A 12,457-nucleotide genomic window follows, 5' to 3' on the forward strand; every position below is an offset into this window, starting at 1 on the left:
CATTTGTGTGTCTTTGTGCATGTTAGTAGTATATTTTTTGTGTTACTATATACGGCACCCTAACCATCCTATCAGTCTCATTTTCACAAAAAGTATAAAAAAATAAATAAATAAATAAAATGGGTAGATCTTTAACCTACGGTGGCGGTGACTTGCATCTCCGGAAGTTGTTCGCGCTCAGCAGTCTGTAATTGCAGCTTGTGATCAGAGCTGTTGCGCTATATCTTTTTTCGTAATCATTATTCTCATTCAGAGTTTGTTTCGTGTACAATTCACCGAGGGCACGGGCAATGAATGGCAATCTGGAGGGCCAATAGAAGCATTTTAAAACTGTACGCGTGAGCTTTGATAGTTAACAGGCTGCAAAAGTGCATCGCATGCCTCCGCGTCAAGCTGTTGCTCATCATGGCATGCGTGTGTATGTGCGTGCCTATGCGCGCCTGTGCGGTAATGGGTCGAACGCAGGAGGTTGGTTGATCGAAAAGTAGATCTTCGGTCAAAAAAAGTTTGGGCACCTGGTGTGCAGTATTCGTGGTTGGCACATCAACCTCACAGAGAATCATGGCTCAGGCCCTCCTGTGTGGAGTTGATCTCCCTGTGCTTGGGTTTATCTCTCTCCACACCAGATTTGTCCCACATTTCAAAAACATATGCTCATCGTAGTGACATTGAAAACTCTAAATCACCCTTAAGTGGGCATGCGAGTGTGAATACTTGCTTGTTTGCATGTGCTCTACAAGTGGATGGCGACCGGTGCAGGGTGAACCCACCTCTCACCCAATGTCAGCTCGGACACGCTCTACCTGATCCTGAGGACATACAGTATTGGATGGATGAATGGAGCGGCACGGTGGATGACTGATTGGCACGTCCCCAACACAGTGCAGAGGTTGAAGGTTCAGATCTGGGCTTCTATAGAGTGTTCACCCGGTGCCTGCGTGGGTTATATTTCGGTGCCTCAGTTTCCTCGCACATTGGTGAAGGGTTATTCATCCATGTGTGCCCTGCGATTGGCTGGAAACCAATTCAAGATTTACCTGTCATGTTCTGCTCTGCTTTGTTTTTATTTTTGTTTTACACCACCAGCTGGAGTGTTGGGCGTGACCCTTCAGTGGTGCACCTGTGTCTTGTCATGCAATCAAACTTCATTGTATTTAAGGATTCTGACTTCTGCTTCTCGTTGTTGGATTATTGACCTTGATCTCTGTTCTTGCCCAAGTGCCATTTTCTAGACCTCATACTCTGGCTTACAGTCGCTTCTTGTCTTGATAGATTTTGGTTTTATAAGTATCTTTTCGTCATTTGGCTATTGTTGACTAGTTTTATGTTCGTGTATTTGGACTCTTGTCATTTCATTTTGTGGATTTTGGGTTACCCACTTTACCTTGCCGTTTGCAAGCGCTTTTTGTTCTCATTTGGTTTTCCTGTTTTTTTGTCACCAGCGATTTCTGTTTATACTTTGTTGGTCTTTTGCTTTTCTTTAATAAATCTTCTTGTATCGCCATTTATCTGAGTCTGCATTTTTGGGATCCACTATCCACCTGGTCTTTGTTCAGATCCTGTCAGTACCCTGCCTTCTGCCTGAAGACACATTGGATAGGCTCCAGCGACCCTCGTGAGGATAAACAGTTCCAATAATCGATGAATGGACGGAGAGACGGATGAATGGGTACTACTGGACATGTCCTGTGATTGACCTGGCAACCAGTCCACCAAGTTAACTGGGACTCTGCAGGATAAGCAGTAGAAAATGGATGGATGATACTACCTTGTTGATTATTAAGTATAGTTACTGGTGACATGTGACATGAGGGTAACCTATTAATCCTCAGGTCTCAAAGACAGTGCGTTTTGTGCTATTGCCGCAATCTAAATAAACCTTCTCAACAGCACCAAGCAATTAACAATACATAAACTTAAACTCAAACTCCAGTCACAAATGGATGGGCAGGGTGTAATGTTAGAAACATTGACGATCATTTATAAACTTGGACATTAGAATCAGAAGTGAGAAGTTGAGACTTTCGGTACGCCTTTAACTCCATCAAACAAGTTGTTAGACGGAAAGAAAAGATATGGACCAGTGTGTCTTTTTTTTTTTCAGGGGTCATTGAAGAATAGAGTGAAACGGTGAGTGACTCTTAAGGTGTTCTAAAAATAAATTCCTCCATTGCTCGAGTCTGCTTGATGTGGATGTTGGACCTTTGCTCTAAAACAATTAAAGAAGGCATGTTCAACCAAGAAAGTTGACACACTTCCTATCCCTAAACAAATTATGTTAAAATAGACAAACATTATTTTAATCAGAGTCGTAGCCTTATCACTTACCATTAAGGACATTGTGGACCCAAAGGATTTTGTCCTAGCTGCATCCTCGGGTGAGTTTTTTTTTCTTCTTTTCTTTTTTTTTTGGATGTTTTTTTTCCTTACTTTTAATTGTACAGTACACAATGTAACACAATGTAACCAAGACACTGAAATAAGACAACTCAAAATCGGCTACGGGACACTACGTTTATCTGCGCCATGTCTTTCGGCTCACACGTGGGTTACGTGCTTGTGGTCTGACGTTGGCATTACATAGGTAAGGCGTGCTAGCAGCTTAGCTCCATCTTAGCAGAACTCTGCCAGCTCAAACTCCTCCTTGGAATGTTATTTAAGATACAGTCAATAGGTCCTTCGGTAAGTACGTTCCAAAGAGTGAATAGCAGTCACCACTTCCTTTCTCTGCGTGCGGATGACATGACATGGCCAGTTCGCCCGCCTCCGGAGTGCACATTTAGGCTCCAACACATTCCCCCCGCTACACTCCGCCACACCCCTTGACCCTGCTCAGGATAAGCGGTGTTGAAAATAGAAATGTATATGGGTGTTTTGTTTTGTTTTGTTTTCAAACAAATGTAGAGTTAGTTAGTCTAAACCTGCTTCAGTGATGGTGAGATGAGAAAGAAGTATTCTTTGAGTTCATTTAAGTAAAGTGATTAGAACGATCCAGAGACTCTTACACAATTACCACGTTGAATTTGTCATCATGGCAGCCAGAGTCACATGGCATGAGTGATGTGACCACTATTCAACACTGCTAGATCGTGATGCAGGACATCGCGACCCTGGAGACATTGTTAATGCGATGGCATTTACAACTCCTAGCTCAGAGACTTGATCTCAGCAGTGCAGTGTCTGCTATTTTTTTTCCTCAGGACCACACTATGACACCAAAAAGTCACGAAGTGTAAAAAGGTCATTGTCTAATTTGGGAGCTATATCGATAATAAGTGTGTGCATCCTGCAGCTAAATGCAAATCACAACCAATAGAGAAATCCATTTGTTAAGACAAGAATTTGGGGGGGAAAAAAAAATTTAAAAAGGTTAAGATTTTCTTCCTGATCTTAAATGTCCGAGTGTGCTTGCTGACAAAGTACATATTTTAGTATGCAGCAAATAAGTCATTTTCAGCCAAATCCCATCATCTCTTACAGATTACAATTGGTCACTTCATTTGAGCTTGAAGGTGAACTTAAAGAAATAAAAATGGTGGCTTTGGGGCAGTGCATTTCTGTCAGGGTTTTTTTTTTAACCTTTGCAGCCATTCTGAGAATCACTCCTCAAAAATCTTCAGGATTTTGGGATTAGCACAATTTAACATTTGGATGATGTAAATGTATGCTCTGTCAATGTTGGTTTTATATACAGAAGGTAAATAGAGCTAGTCGTATATACCTCTAAAATTAATAATGGTCCACACACTGTGCTTTCACCTAATGAAGCCAGGTGGTGTAGTGGTCAGAGCACAGCTGCATGGCAGACAATCTACTTTTGACACCCACATTCATAACTAGGCAATTTAGATTCTTAGCGAAAGCAACTCCCTAATCGGACAAACACTGACACTTAGTTTACAGTTCTGGACTTTAAAATGCATTAAAAAGACTAAGTAGTGATTTTTAGGCTTATTTTCTGATGGTTTTCAGCAGATTTAGGAATCCCCTTTTTTAGTAGCAGGTGGTGAGTTATGGATGTGGCCTTCAGTGGGTATTTAAATGACGTAATCCACCATTTAACACCATCATGTCACAAAATAATGTAAAATAAATAAATACTTTTTTAAAAAACTATATAGCTCTGTGCGATATGAACCCTTTCAGGGACATCGGTCACTACAGTGGACAGCTTCTCATGTTATCAGGTTACAGGGTGCATGAAAGGGTTAAAGACGACAAAGAGGCATTTCAAACATTAGAAGATGAATGCTGTTTTTACCATAATTGTCCAAAACATCACCTCCGATCTTGCAGACTACCTTTTGGCTCCTGGAATCATCAAAAGACTGGCGTAATTGAGAAGAACGTTTTGGGACCGAACGTACGGTACCACTAATTCTGTAAGATAAGGTGCTAAGCATGTAATACTGTGTGAGTAAGTAACAAAACCTTAAAATCTGTCATGTTAGCCAGTGTCAGGGTAATATGGTCAAAATTTGTTTTCCTTATCAGGAGTCTTACTCCAGCATTTTGTAGCCTCCTGACTGCAGGCTTTTAATACTCGGCATGGGAAGACCACAAAGCAATACGTTACAATAGTCGAGGCAAGACATAACAAAGACATTAACTATTATCAGAGTCACAAGCAGATAGAATGGGATGAATCTTATTAATAATAATGGGGAGATGGGGGTGGGGCGAGGGGAATGCAGTTCTGGTAATGTTCTTGATGTGCATTTGAAAGGAGAGAGTTAAGTCAAATATAACACTGAGATTTTTTGCTGAGTTTGTTTTAAAGGCATAATAGTTGGGTCTTAGACGGCATAACTCACCCCCACTCACCCATTCTGAATATGCTGATATTTATATTTTATCATTTATATTTACTTGTATCCTTTTTGTTCTTCTACTTCTCCCTTTCATGATTTTTGCTGCTGTGAATTGAGAATTTCTCCATTGTGAGACAAATAAGGGGTTTCTTAACTTATAATGACACATCAGAAAATAATGTACAAAGAAAAACAACAACACTAAATAATTAAGTGTGGCATCAAAGAAGAGACACAGGGATTTCATGTATTTGAGGATGAATGCAACTATTACAAAAGCCCCCCAAAAACTCATTTACTCTTATTTTCCAATGCATCACCTCCAAACAAACGTAAACCTCGATCACAGTTCACAATCATTCAGTATATGGACACAGTGACCGACTGGTTAGCACAGCCGCATGTGCAGGGTTGCATGGTTCGCTTCTGGCTGCGGTCTTCTTGTGTGGAGTTTGCATGTTCTCCTGGGAGATGCTCCAGCACGCCCGTGACCCTTTTCAGGACAAGCGGATTAGAAAATGGATGGATGGATGGATGTTCTTGATTTCCCGTTTTCCCTGTTGCCGTATGCACCTTGTGACCTTGGTCACAAGCCTCTCTTTGTTCATTTATACTTACTGTTATTCTTTACTAACTGTCTCCTTTGTGCTTTTGGGTCGTCCTCTAGATCTTCAATTCTGTTCCTGAAGGGCCATTTTCCTGGATGTTATATACTGTATGTCTCCCATGTCAGCCTGGTCATCCTGGAAAGGGGATTCTCCTATCTGCGGCCCCTTCTCAAGGAAAGTTAATAACTTATTCACAGGATGATCAGGTGAGAAGGCATCTTCCAGTAGGTATCCAGCTTGCTTCAAATGAGCTGTGGGGAACTCGTGATCCCAAACAATTCAGACAAACACTCTTCCCCTTTGGTTAAAATCCCTCAAGATCATCCGTAGAAATTCATTTTAGAACAGGTTGCATGCAGCGTAACGAAATTTGCTGTTAATACCTCCAATAAAAGTTATACTCCAAATCTATTGACAGACATTTTTGCCTTGTTAGTTCTAAAATCTTGTAAAAAACGCAGTCTTGATTAATATCCAGAAAAAAACTATATGTATTAAGTGTATTTTGTTTTTCTGGATATTATTTAACTAATGCAGTAGTTAAGAAAAAAATCTGTGTCGGTTTTTCAAATGGCTGAACAAGCAATTTCATTCAATTTGGTCCCTTGCTGAGATACTTTTCAAGGATAAATAATAAGGTTGGAAAATTGACTGCTATTTGTTGTACATAATTTCTGATGCACGCTGTGATGAACACAAATCAAAGCGAACCAAACTAGAAGCAAGAAGTCAGTCTGTTTCCTTGCTTGACTACCAAATAGGATAATAGCCATCATCTTAATAAAAGGATGCGCTCCAGGGGCAAAGCAAAACAGTGGCAGAGGATTTGCTGAAAGGAATTTGGCCACAAAAATTCAACCTCTTTATCCATGTTTTCTCTCTTTCTCTCTCTCTCTCTCTCTCTCTCTCTCTCTCTCTCTCTCTCTCTCTCTCTTTCTCTCTCATATTCTGGTTTCTACTAGTTGAAATGGGATTTCTCTGTGGATTAGAAACAAAAAGAGTTGTTGCTCTTCATAAAAAAAAAATTGTCAAGACACTGAAACTGAGTTGCATGATGGTCAAAGCTATTCAGCAATTTCACAAGAGAGTTTCCACTCAGAACAAGTCATGGTCGATCAAAGAAGCTGAGTGCACCTGCTCACTGTCATATCCAGAGGTTGTAGAAACTAAACATTACTGCTGAGGTTGAAGAAATGGGATAAAGAGGATGGATTACAAAGCCCGCAAACAGTTTGCTGAAGATAAGCAGACTTGGATTAGTGGAACCAAGTTCTGTGGATTGATGAGACAAAAACGTATTTGGTTTACATGGTGTCAAGTGTGGTGCAACTAAGTGGGGGGTTCAAAGGGTACAAAGGCAAGTATGTTTGGCCTACAGTCAAGCATGTTGGTGGGAATGCCATGGTTTGGGGCTGCATGAGTGCAACAAGTCACTGAGAGATAGAGCCATGAAGGCTAACATATCCAGTGACATATAGAAACAGAAAGATCCCATCCATTTGGAAACTGGGCCGCAAGGCAGTATTCTAACACAAGGATCATTACTACACGTCCAAAACAAACTAAAAAAAGATGAAAGCCAAGGCAATGGACTGGAAAAGCATGTCTCTGGAGCAAAACCTGTTGAATGCGTGTGGAACGTCCTCAAAAACGAGGTGGAGGAGCACAAGGTTACAAACATCCACCAGTTCCATGATATCGTCATCGAGAAGCGGAAGAAGATTTGAGTGACAACCTGAGAAGCTCTAATGAATTACATGCCAGTAATAAGGCAGTTCTAGAAAAAAAAAGTGGCCACACATCAAATTGAGTCTTGAAGCCCAATTCGGACAATTTAATTTAGGAACGGGCTCACTTTTGTTGCTCGTGGTTTAGACATTAATATCTTTGCGTTGATGGCAAATGTATACTGTTAAGCAAAGCATCATTTAGTCAGTGTTGTCACATGAAATTGTTTAGTGAGGTCAGAAACATGGACACCATTTTCCTTATAAGCAATTATTTCCCCCCCCAAACACATATATTTTGGTTTCTAAATAGTGTTCTCTTGGGAACCATACTGAGGGCTAATTTAGAGAAAAAATTTCACATACTGCCTGCACCAGTATGTGAAATAGATGACAGATGGAGCCAAGTTGTCAACGATAGTTCCGCTGCGCAAGAGAAAGCACAACCGAGCGTTCAACATGGATCATGTGAAAGTGGAATATATTTCATGCGGTGAAGCAATATTTGTCTGAAAGTCTTGGTCAAAGACCAATTTGTACATGAACAGGGTTTTTTTTTTTTTTTTCCAAAGCGAGTGCCGCAACGGAATATCAGTCTTGATGATTGACAGTCCATTTATAGGAGGCATTTAGCTTAGTGCTAAACGTTGTTTCAGCTCAAACTTCCCTTTCTCTCTCTATTCTTCTTTCTCAACTTTCGGTCTGTCTTTCTCTCATCTGACATCTTCCCCCCAGCATCTTCTTCGACCTCTTTTGCTCTGTCTTTCAGCCTAATTACATGTATTTCCCTTTCCTTTTCTTCCCTCCCTTCCTTCCATCACTCCTGATTCCTCTGTGAAATGCTCTGTCAGACTGGTGAAAAAAAGGGTGTCTCTTTAATTGCTCAGATGTGGACATATCTTGTTAAAAGGGGTAGACCCACTTTGTTTGGGCCAGGAGTCATTCTCCCCTTGAAGACGTTAAAAACAGTTACCGCCCTATAGCTTTACTGTACAGTATTTGATTTCACCAGACAAGGAGCTACACTTTTTAAGTGACTACTATTGAGAAAATAATTGCCCCAAATCTCGTAGATCAGTGACACAAGTATGACCACTTATAACACTCGGTCTAATGAGATTCAGTGCGGAGCTGTATTCAACATTCTGCCTTGGGAAAGACAACGAGGCACATATATCACTTTTTGAGAGACGTTTGCAGTTGAGTCGGACTGAAAGCAGTCTATGGGATAATAAAATGTATGTGAGGGTATGTATGTGTAAAATCCTTTGGGTAGAGACCGTATGATGTAGATACACCAATACTGTGTCGAGTTTACTGAATTTTAATCACATTTGATTTTCATTTGTTGGACGATGATGCATTATTTTATTCCATTTATTTATGTGTTGATGGATGTTTTTTTTTTTTTTTTTTTTTTTTTTTTTATGAATTGTGCGACATTTGCCAAACTGATTGTGAATTGATTCAAATTTAGTTTGCTGCCACAATACAATGCTCTTATCCCAAGTTTACGCTCGTTGGCCAAAACAAAAAAAATAGTCCAAATGATGGCTCGTAGATTGAAAAAGTCAGTCGTATCTCAAGGCACCACTGGAGCTTAATTCATGCCAACCATGGCATACATCTGAAAATAAAATTTCTCCTATTATCCTGTTTTGGACCACAGTTTAAATGGAGCCTATAGCAGCTGAGTTAGAACAGGAAATTAACCCTTTCAGGGACAATGGTTACTACAGTGGACAGCTTATGTTATCAGGTTACAGGGTGCATGACAGGGTTAATTATTTCATAATGGCCATTGAGATTTTATTGGCTCATCCATCCATTCATTTTCTAATCCGCTTATCGACACAAGGCTCACGGGGCGTGCCTGAGCCAATCCCAGCTGTATTCGGGCAGTAGGCGGGGGACACCCTGAGCTGGTTGCCAGCCAATCGCAGGGCACACAGAGAAGAACAACCATCCGCGCTCACAATCACACCCAGGGACAATTTAGAGTGTTCCAATAGCCTGCGACGCATGTTTTTGGAATGTGGGAGGAAACCAGAGTACCCGGAGAAAACCCACTCAGGCATGGGGGGAACATGCAAACTCCACATATGAAGGAATTGAACCCTGCACTTCTGCACTGTGAGGTCGACGCACCAACCAGTCGACCACCGGGCCGCCCTTTATTGGCTCATATAGACAGCACACAACGATAACACTGTAAAATATGGTTTTGTGCAGGGAGACCAAGATAAGAATAATACATCCCACATGATCCATTTGAGATTTATGTCCACCAATAGCTTTTTCGTTTCATGCAGGTCATCCTGAGTGTCTCATTTATGGAAGCTGTGAGTGAAAACTATCTGTCAAAGTTTATACCTATATTTGGTCCTCTTTGGGCATAATTGATGGATCCACAGAGATACATCATTTATGGCTCTTCCTCTGAAGTCAGCTGGATCAAAACTTGAAGGTGGTGATGTGGTGAATCTTAAAATTCCTCCGGCACCTGTTTGTCTCTGTCACTCACTAACCTGCTCCTTTCAGTAAATATTACCTCGATGACAAGAACAAGCATCAGTCATTTGCATTGTACATATTAATAAATCAGTCTCCAAACCAACAACACGCATGTAGCCTTACAATACATCAGGTGCATAAGCTTTGCACAAAATACAATACAGTTGTTTTGTAAATTAGTTATTGAATTTTAACTGCGGATGATGTCCTTTAATGATGGCCTATTATTTATAAGTACATCGGCAACATTGCCTAGACACCGGAAAAAGTGTGCTTCCTGGCCAATCTTTCAGGTTTAAATGAGTTGGGTCCGTGCTATGCAAAAGTTTGGAATTATTTTAATCTATGTGAAAAGGTTCATGGCATGCTGAGCTGAGATTTACTGTGTTTCAGTGTGACAGACACATCCATAAGACCAACAAACAATAAGTAAGTAATAAGTAGTGTCCAGTAACTACATGAGAACTTCGCTCCCTATCACTGAGACTTTTGAAGTGGAAAACTAACCACCACCTAAACCGAGGCGAATGCAGCCAAGTAGTGGTGAGTCACGGCTGAGAAAGTCCTGTGCGATGGATAAGCGGCATTAGAGCCCCAAAAGTTGCTTGGGAAACCTTGTTCGTCATCGTTTGAAAAAAAGTTGTGTCAGTATAAACATAGCGGCAACTTGATAACTGCTTTTTCTGTGCCCAGCGAAATCTGATCGAAGATGTAATTTGTCAATATGTTGTTATGACTGGGTGGGAGTGGGGTCTTTGAGGAGGTCACTTGCTATGCTCAATTATTTTGTCACAGTGTTCAGAATCAGAATCAGAATCATCTTTATTGGCCAAGTATGTAGGACACACAAGGAATTTGTCTCTGGTATAACACGCTGCATTAGGATCATCATAAACAAGGACATGACAAATACATGACAAATAAGTATACATGACAAATAAGTCCGATGTGGCCTGGTGTCTTTCGGTATTTCAGCTCTGGCCGCTCAGTGACACATCGCCAGAATGTGTCATTTTCCTGCCATGCCTTTTTGTCGTGCACACTACTAGTGGTGCATCAAGTCCGGTTCTGTGTTGTACTTTATTGATGCCGTTCACTAACTGCTGGGTGATTTTGGTTTGTACTTTTACCTATAAAGACTTTTGCTTTGCCACTTCTGTGACCTGTCTGCTTTTGAGTCCTGGTACAAATTCTGCTCGTCACATCACTCATGTGTTTCATTAAAAAGTCAAATTAAGGCACATATGGCAATAGTTGCTAAATTAACATAGCATTACAATTTCCCCATGTCAGCATATTCTAAATAAGGATCACAAAGAAGATTTAAAAAAATGTCAGAACAGCCAAAGGCAGTTTTGCAAGAGGGGCACAGCTGTTGCGGAGGCTCCAGCTCTCCAATCATCATTTTTTGCTATCATGGCACTGCATTGGACTATGAGAAGTTGTTTATGTGCCATGTTCTGTTTTTTAAAGTGCAATGTAGTTGATTTCCAAAAGATAAGCAATATCATCAACACATAGTCCCTAGACAACTAGACAACAAAAATCCAAAATGTTCATTCTGCTACCAATTTTCCTAGGCAACTGAATGTGCGAAATTAAAACATTCGACATATCCCTTTGCATAATTCTAAATCACTGCAAACTACAACAATTAATACCGTAGTGAAAGTATCATGTAAACTCACTCAGACTTTATTTTTTATGCAAGTAGAATCTCTTTAGATTTTATTGGCATCCCTAAAATGCTGACCTGTGCCTTTTTTATTGATGTCACTTTTTTTCCTCTTGATCTTGTCATGAAGAGTAATTCCACCATTGCTAAAAAACCACTGCGTATTTTGTCTTCTATCCAGGAAGATGCCAGGGGTGGATTGCATGTGTTAGAGTGTTTAATCAGCATGCCATGCATGTTTTTGGAATGTGGAAGAAAACCGGACTACCCGGAGAAAACCCACACAGGCACAGGGAGAACATGCAAACTCCACACAGGAAGGCCGGAGCTGGAATCGAACCCGTACCTCTGCACTGTGAGGTCGGGTTCGAATCCCGCTTGTGGCAAAAATGAGCACATAACACCATCCAGTGTGGGTTCTTGGGCAAGACCCTTCACGCTAGTGCCTACCTCATACAATGATGAGAGACAATAAAACGAATGACATGCCGGCTCAGACGTCGCCCGGCCAAACAAGGTCTGCATCAGGTGCTGGGGAACCAGAGCACCTTGATGAAAAATGGGCTACTGGAACAAAGCGGAGATGGGCGAGATGCTATAACGTGGCTCTGTTGGAATGCTACTACTCAAGCAACCCTAGTCAGAGGGGTTACATGCAGAGAATGTGGGCTAAATGGTTACTTCCAAACCCACAGTCACGGTTGACCACGAAACAACTAGTAGCTCAGTGTTCCAACATCCACCAACGGCAATTGCTGTCACAACTTGAGATTGATGAGGTACAACGCAGGTTCCATGGTGAAGGGCCCCAGGCTGCCAGATCAGAGGAGGAGTTCATACCAGAGATTGGGAGGCCAGCCCCAATGAATGAAATGCTGAGCGAGGCAGCAACTGACCTGAAAGCTAAGATCATGGCAACCATGGGAGCCAAGAGACACGTTACCCACCATGGAAAAGACGGTTGGAGTCTAAGATCAAGGCGGCTCGGAAAGATGTGAGTCAATTGATGGCGGCCCAGAGAGGTGTGATGAAAAGGCCGACACCCGAAAGGTACATCCAGATGACCATACCTGAAGCACTCGAAACTGCCAAACAAAGGCTCCAAGCCTTGTCCAGTCGCCT

The 12,457-nt window shown here is 41.3% G+C and overlaps 1 long non-coding RNA gene across 1 annotated transcript in view; it reads right to left on the reverse strand.

Moving 5' to 3' along the window:
• The window catches only part of LOC109521702 (uncharacterized), a 20,047-nt gene extending 7,781 nt beyond the window's left edge, over window positions 1-12,266 (reverse strand). The window contains exons 1-2 of the long non-coding RNA XR_002169413.1: window positions 12,255-12,266; window positions 8,738-8,745 (exon numbers count right to left, since the gene is read on the reverse strand). This is a non-coding gene — a long non-coding RNA (uncharacterized LOC109521702). The remainder of the gene's footprint in view (window positions 1-8,737; window positions 8,746-12,254) is intronic.
• Window positions 12,267-12,457: the final 191 nt, after the last annotated feature.

Source organism: Hippocampus comes, unplaced genomic scaffold, assembly GCF_001891065.2.
Source record: "Hippocampus comes isolate QL1 unplaced genomic scaffold, H_comes_QL1_v1.1 scaffold158, whole genome shotgun sequence".
Taxonomy (NCBI): domain Eukaryota; kingdom Metazoa; phylum Chordata; class Actinopteri; order Syngnathiformes; family Syngnathidae; genus Hippocampus; species Hippocampus comes.